The sequence below is a fragment of the Sapajus apella genome, unplaced genomic scaffold, assembly GCF_009761245.1.
Source record: "Sapajus apella isolate SASKATOON/1434 unplaced genomic scaffold, GSC_monkey_1.0 scaffold86, whole genome shotgun sequence".
Lineage (NCBI taxonomy): Eukaryota > Metazoa > Chordata > Mammalia > Primates > Cebidae > Sapajus > Sapajus apella.
This window is the reverse complement of record NW_022437026.1, coordinates 2,272,479-2,280,033: the sequence shown is the minus strand read 5'-3', so window position 1 is coordinate 2,280,033 and position 7,555 is coordinate 2,272,479. Positions and strand designations below refer to the sequence as shown.

Sequence of the window (7,555 nt, the reverse complement as noted above, 5' to 3'; positions counted from 1 at the left end):
GGTGTGGGGTGGAGCCAAACAGGCCGCTCGCACCCCCGGATGGGAAAAAGGCGCCAAATCCCTTCCTAAAAAAAAAAAAAAAAAAAAAAAAAGAAATTCCTCTACAAGTCCTCAACTTCCTTGGGAAATGTTCTTGCTACCTCTCTGCCTTAACTTGAAACCTAACTTTCCAATCAGGACACTTCTTCTCATATAGTCCTTTTAAGTGAAAGCTACTCAGTCTCTGACACAGCACACACAATATTGGAAAATGAAGCTGGTACTTTCCTTTCTGCCAGTGCCAGTTCCAGACCACTATTCTTGAACCCTTACGTAAAATGCTTAGTCTAATTCTCATGCTATTCAGCAGCACAGTCAACTTCTTTCTACCTCTTCACTATCACCTAATGACGACCTGGACATCCCCCATACTCAGTAAGGATATGCTGGCAACTAGTTCACAGCTGCCATTATCCTCTATGCCACCAGTCTTGCTACCATCTTGTGTCATTTCAATAAATGTATGGATGAGTTATCTGACACCAAGTTCCTCAAACCCATCATCCTCAATAAGCACCTCTTTATTTCCTGGGGATTGCCATTCAGCAGGTTGTAAATTCACATTATTATGCTAGCATCCATTCATTCATCAAGTATTTAGTAAGTACCTATTAGATGGTTCCTGCCCTCAAGAAATCTAGGACACATATGTTCACACTTTCCACAAAGATGGCATGAAAAAACCTAGCTGACATCTAGATAAAATCCAACTATTGCATTTCCTTTATGCATCAGTTAAGTAACCAAGTCAATTCTAGGCAACTACTGTCTGATGTGACTTAGCGAAGACATGTTTGATCCTAGCAGTCACTATTTCCCTTGACAGGCTTCTAAAACTATCTTTTAAATAATCTATTCTAAAATAGTACCTGGGCAACATAATGACACCTTGTCTCTCTACAATTTTTTTTTTTAATTAACCAGGCATGGTAGCACATGGCTACAGTCCCAGCTACTCCGGAGGCTGAGGAGAAGATTGCTGGAGCCCAGGACTTCAAGTTATAACCACACCGTTATATTCCACTGGATAACAGACTAAGACTCTTCTCAAAAAGTATAAAATATTACCAGGGTTCAATATCAGAGTGGAAGATAAAATATTTCCTATATTTATGCAATTTTAGAATAGCTAAATGCCTTATTACACAGAATTTCATTAGTTAAAAAGAAAAAACAAGAAACTGTAAATAGTCATTGCCTTCAGAAAGAACTAAATAGGATAGGAAAGACTTTTAACTGTATATTTTCTTGTACTTTCTAATGTAATACATATATTACCTATTTCTTAAGTGTATATAAAATTAACAGCAACAATAAAAAGTAACATACCTTTCCTTAGCACTCCCAGGCTGCCTATTTTGTTCTGAAAAGAATGAATTTTTGTTTTAATTAGAGATGAGGTCTCACTATGTTGCCCAGGCTGGAGTGCAGTGGCTATACACAGATGCAATCACAACATACTAGATAGCCTTGGTCTCCTGGGCTCAAACAATACTCCTGCCTTAGCCTCCAGAGCAGCTAGAACTACAGGCATGTGCCTGACTAAAATATTTCTTAAAAATCAACCCAGAGTATAACTCAATCAAGACAGTTGCAGGTGGGAAAAAAAAAGAAGAAAAAATCAACCTAGAGAAGTAAAACACTAAAAGATTCTTACATTTGCCTCATCTATCTCATACTAAAAAGTATTTAGACATTTCTCTATTAGACATTATAATCAAGCAGAATTCTCTCTTACTCAACATTCTGACGCAATTTTAAACGATGACACAGTTGATCGTTCCCTCCTTGTTGAAAGCTGCCTTTCCTTCACTTCTAGAACATCATACTCCCCTGATTTTCCTCCCAACTCAATGATTTCTTATCACTCTCCTTTACTGGTTCCTCTTCAATCCCCTGGCCCCTCCCCGACCCCCTGATGTATCTAGAGGGTAAATTACATGAAGATGAAGATTTTGTTTGTTCATCCCAATGCCTTAAAAAGTACCTAGAAGAACCATACTCGCTAAATAACTTCTGAATAAATAAGTGAATGAATCAGTGCCCAAGGCTCAGACGTCTGGATCTCTTCTCTACCAAAATTCACTCCCCTGATGATCTCACCTACCTCATAATTTTAAATACTGCAAATAAGCTGAAAACAGCCACATTTATCACTCTTCCTAGACATCACCCTGAACATCTGGTTTCTCCACAAACATGCTCCACCAATTACCATTCTCCATCTCAGTTATTGGCAACTTTATTCTTCCAGTCACACAGGCCAAAAACCTTGTTCTTTATTCTTCTGTTTTGCTCACATCCCACATCCAACCACCAGCAAATTCTATAGGTCTACCCTCAAAATATATCCAAAATCCAACCCCTTCTCACCATTCACCTTGGTCAGATATACTCTCAACTGACAAAAGTACAATATAAGCTCCTATTGCCCATTCATTCATTCAATCATTCATTCATTTAAGATGGAGTCTCACTCATACTGTCGCTCAGGCTGGAGTGCAATGACAGAATGACAGCTCACTGCAGCCTTGAACCCCTGGGTTCAAATGATTCTCCTGCATCAGTCTCCTGAGTAGCTGAGACTATAGGCACATACCACCATGCTAAATTTTTTTATTTTTGCAGAGACATGGTCTCACTATGTTGCCCAGCCATGCCTCCCAACGTGCTGGGAGACCCATTTACTGCTATGATACCAGCACGTAGAATATGTGGTACATAACACGTACTTAATATATACTTATTAAGTAAGTATAGTATTCACAGTAAAACTTAAAAAGATGTTAGTGAACCAGCTAATTATGTGCTTAAATTGTCTAAATACTTGAATTAATTCATCTGACCAGCTTAAGAGGTTAGGTACTGACCAGGCGTGGTGGCTCACGCCTGTAATCCCAGCACTTTGGGAGGCTAAGGCGGGTGGATCACAAGGTCAAGAGATGGAGACCATCCTGGCCAACATGGTAAAACCCTGTCTCTACTAAAATTACAAAAAATTAGCCAGGTGTGGTGGCACATGCCTATAATCCCAGCTACTTGGGAGGCTGAGACAGGAGAATCACTTGAACCTAGGAGGCAGAGGTTGCAGTGAGCCAAGAATGTGCCACTGCACTCCAGCCCGGGCAACAAAAGCGAAACTCTGTCTCAAAAAAAAAAAAAAAAAAAAAAAGAGAGAGAGATTAGGTTCTGCTGTTATTTTTATTTTGCAGTGAAGAAATTAAGGCACAGGTTAAGGTTGGGAAATAAACAACACTAAGCATTTTGCCCTACATCATACCAAGGCAAAGCCAGGATTTGAACTCAGGCACTCTGACTCCAAAACCCAAACTATAATACACTGCAAGACTTGGCAACAGATTTAAATTATATTCCATACAAAAATAAAAATAAAATAAATAAGAGGCCAGGCACAATGGCTCACGCCTGTAATCCCAGCACTTTGGGATGCCAAGGCAGGCGGGTCACAAGGTCAGGAGTTCAAGACCAACCTGACTAACATGGTGAAACCTTGTCTCTACTCAAAATACAAAAATTAGCCTGGTATGATGGCATGTGCCTGTAATTCCAGCTGCTTGGGAGGCTGAGGCAGGAGAATCACTTGAATCCAGGAGGTGGAGGTTGCAGTGAGCAGAGATCGAGCCATTGCACTCTAGCATGGGCAACTGAGCAAGATTCCATCTCAAAAAAAAAATAAAAAATAAATAAGAAAAAAACTACATTCCACATAATCTGTATACTGTTTACGTCTCTGAAAACTGATAATCAATGTACTGATTATTAACCAAAATACTTCATTCCTTGATCTTTCTCCCTTAATGTTTCTGATAGAATATGTGTAAAACACACATTTAACAACTCTCATACTACTTCTAAATGTAACCATAGTGTAAAACAGAGCAGCTGTTGCTATGAGACCCTTCACTTTCAAGTTTACAGTATTAATGTTGAATTAACAGACTGGCATACTTATCTATGACGTAGGTAATGAAGGAAAAAAAAGTACACCTCAGTAGACTCAACAAGGATATCACAAGTAATGACTAGCAAGCAACATTTTGTGAAAAATAAAATGTAGGCTTATTTTCAGGCACAAGAAATGCTAAATGAAATAGCTTACTTTTACCTTAGACTTTCTCCCAAATTATGTGATTTCATTCCAAGAACAAGAATCACAGCTTACTACCAGCCATGCAAATGTCGTTTTAGGAATGCACACAAATTTTACCCAGTATCTTAGTTCCCATTTGTCCCACTTGTTTAAATCTATGTATAATTTAAAAGCCAAAACTAGATATTTTAAGTTTTCCTTCTAACTAAAGTCAAAACTATTCATTTACCAAATGAATTAACTGAATACAGTTAATTAAATCTTTTATTTATAATTGTAAATTGGACCACACACTTTCTCACTTAATACCTATTATATCCTGTTTCCCATACGTCTCTATAAGTAGAAGTATTTGCTGGAAGACAATAATCTGCTCATTAAGTAGGCACTTAGAAAAAGCAGTGATCTGCAACTACTGAAATTCATATCTGTATATTTACCTTTTGAGTTACAGGAAAGCACTTCTCTGGCTATTTTCCCAAATAACCTGGGTAAGTCTTGGGAAAGTCACTGCTTAAATCTCACTTCATGACAGTTTCTCTTCCTCCATAAATGAATTTTTGAGAGCCATGTCTACACTTCCATCCATTACATAATACATGTCATCGTGGGACCAGTTTTCTGAACAAGAAATAGCTTAACTGACACTAACCGATAAGTAGGGCTAGTGAATACCGTAATCTAACGGGGAGCAGGAATCCATAAAAGAAGATTCTGATTCACAGTGCTAAGTTGTGAAAGAGTGATGTGAAGAACACTGAACGCTGCTTACTCTTAGTAACATTTCCATACGAAGTGATACACATGCCCCCAAAATGTTTTCAAAGCACTTGACTCCAAGAATATTTCTCAGAAATTGAGGGGCCGACTAAAAAAATCAAAGTTTCATTTCATTTTTAAAGTTTTAATAAAGACTGCAATAAATATAACTGCAAATGAGAAATAAAAATCCAACAATTTATGTGTTCAGGCTATACGCGGTTCCACGGCAAAATTATTTAAAAAAAAAAAAAAAAGAAAAAAAATCCAACAATTTGGCATTGAATACAAAATGTCTAAAAGTCAAGGTCCACTGAGCAACACACTGTAAAAGACGGTTGTACTTTAAAACATTTAAGCATTTCTCCTGTAATTAGCTCCAACAGAACTGTTTAAATTGTTCACTTCATCCACCCAAAGCAGTCAATCACAACCACCTGCAACTATTACTCAGAAACGTGTCTTCCAAAGCAACCACCTAAGTCTGGGGCCTTCTCGCAAGGGTCCATAAAGCCTGGGTATAAACAGATCTTTTAGGCTCAGGGAAAAACAAAACTAACAAACAAAAACTGGAAGACACCACCTTGAAGGAGCTAAGTGTAATGCGACCTATACCCAAATGGTGGGTGCCACAAAGAAGTTGTCTGAATCGAAGATCTCCCTCTTCTTGGGTGTAAAACTTTCAGATACATCCACGCTTACAATTTACCTGAGCCAAAGCAAGAGGATTGTCTTCCCTCTCCCACCTCCCCTCCCACCCCGCCAGAGGAAAAAAAGAATCGAACCCTAAAGTAGAAACGTGAGATCTAGTGCAATAGGTTCTCCAACTGCCTCAAAGGCAACACGCATGGCTCATCTTTCTTTTGAAATACAACGCTTCATCTTTTATCTCACCATTTCATCAAAATGAAAAGAATCATCTTCAACATTTTACATCACTCACCTAACCCACAGATCCACCCTGACCGCACCCTAACCTCATGGCTCCCTAATTTCCCCGTCTCCCCACTACCTCGTCCGCAGTCTCACGACTCCTAAGCCTCCCACCCTCCGCTCCCCGAGTGCCCAGAGCCCCTGCTCCCCGCCTCCCACCTCCCGCCCGGGGCTCCCCAAATCTACCGCCTCGGCTCCCGCCCAATCCCAGAGCCTGGCTGGGTGGAGCCCGCGGGTGGGCGCCGGTGGTCCGCGGGTCTGGGTGGGGCCCGCCCCTCCTCACCCTCCGGGCTGGCGAGGAGGGGGAGGGGGTCCCGATGCCTCACCTACAGCTCCGCCCCTCCCCGGGGGCGCGCTGCCCTGCCCTGCCCAGCCCAGCTCGGGCCGTGAGCAAGAAGGCGGGTAGGAAAGGCGAAAGCCTCAGCGCTAGCGACAGGGTGGAAGCTCTGGGTCCCGCGCGACTTCCGCGCTGCCGCCGCTGCGGCCGTCTCACCCTCGGGGCTGCCGCTGTTGCTGCCGCTGCCGCCCGGGCGCCGCCGCCGCCGCCGCCGCCACCACTACCACCACCGCCGCCGCCGCCACAGCCACAGCCACAGCACTGCCCGGGCGCCCGCGACGTCACTGCGCCCCGCCCCCTGCGCGAGACACCTAGTCCCGCCCTCAGCCCCGCCGCGGGACGCTGCGCGCCTCCCCGGCCTCCTGGGCCGGCTGCCTCGCTTTTTCTCAGCCTCCCAGGAGCGTGACGCGTCGGCCCGGGGACCTCCGGGCGCCTTCCGGGACACGCGGGTGAGGGGCTGGGAAGCGGGGGAGATTCGGCGCCACGGTGGTGGATCGGCACCGAAACAGAATGATGGGCGCTTAGCGTCCTTGCGTAAACACACACATACACTCTCACACACGACCCCTGAGGCCAAGGGAGGGGAGAGCCGGGGCCGGCTCCGCGAGCGCAGGGCGGCGTTTGTCTCCTCCTGCTTGCCGTAGAAAGTGGACGCTGGAAGCCCGAGGAGCAGCGTCTTGTCTTCCCAAACCTAAGCGGAGCCCCACCCCCTTCTCGTGGCCCGTTACCCACGCCCGTGGCCGCAAGCGCAGCGAGAGCAGTGCCGGGATCATTTCGGGCTACCGGGTTAACGCTTTGTGCCAAGGAAGCTTTTTTTCCCCTTAGCTTCGCCGAACGCGGCCACGAAGTTAGTGGTCATCTGACCTGAGACGTGCGGCATTGCGCACACGGGCATCGCCGAGGACCCCAGTACTGGACGTCGTGTTCTGTGGTGATCCGACCAGGACGTGGGGAGCGTGGGCGGAAATTAGTGTCCACGCTCCGACCGTGCACTGTGCCAAACACTGCTTCGGGAGCTGTTTGTTTAGCCTCAGACAGCTAGGCAAGGGGGCGGGCGGCTGGGTCCTGGAGTCTGGCAACCCGATTTTCTCGTGCAGACTCGCAGCCGGTTTTGTTTTTTGTTTTGTGTGTGTGTGGTTTTTTTTTTGTTTTTTTTTTTTGGAGGCATGCAGAGGGTAGCCATTAATGTAAGGATGTAGATAAGCTATCTCTAAACCAAGAAAGTAAGAATGGTGTGAATTATATTTATTCCCAGATGTCCAGTGTTTATTAAAATAATTTTCAGTGTCCTTGAGAGGAGTTAAAAGCCATCATTTTTTACTCCTACTTACCCCCACCACCATAATTAACCACTTTATATTGCCTCCTAATCCCTC

General features: G+C 44.1%; 1 protein-coding gene across 5 annotated transcripts in view; it reads right to left on the bottom strand.

The window, feature by feature from the left end:
- The window catches only part of ERC1 (ELKS/RAB6-interacting/CAST family member 1), a 542,093-nt gene extending 534,977 nt beyond the window's left edge, over nucleotides 1-7,116 (bottom strand). For 2 of the 5 annotated variants that reach the window (XM_032254224.1, XM_032254230.1), the window contains exon 1: nucleotides 6,169-6,389. The gene's annotated coding sequence lies outside the window, so the exon portion shown is untranslated. Of the gene's footprint in view, nucleotides 1-6,168; nucleotides 6,390-7,043 lie in introns of those variants that run through there. The other 3 variants (XM_032254223.1, XM_032254226.1, XM_032254227.1) reach the window with 2 other exon arrangements.
- Nucleotides 7,117-7,555: the final 439 nt, after the last annotated feature.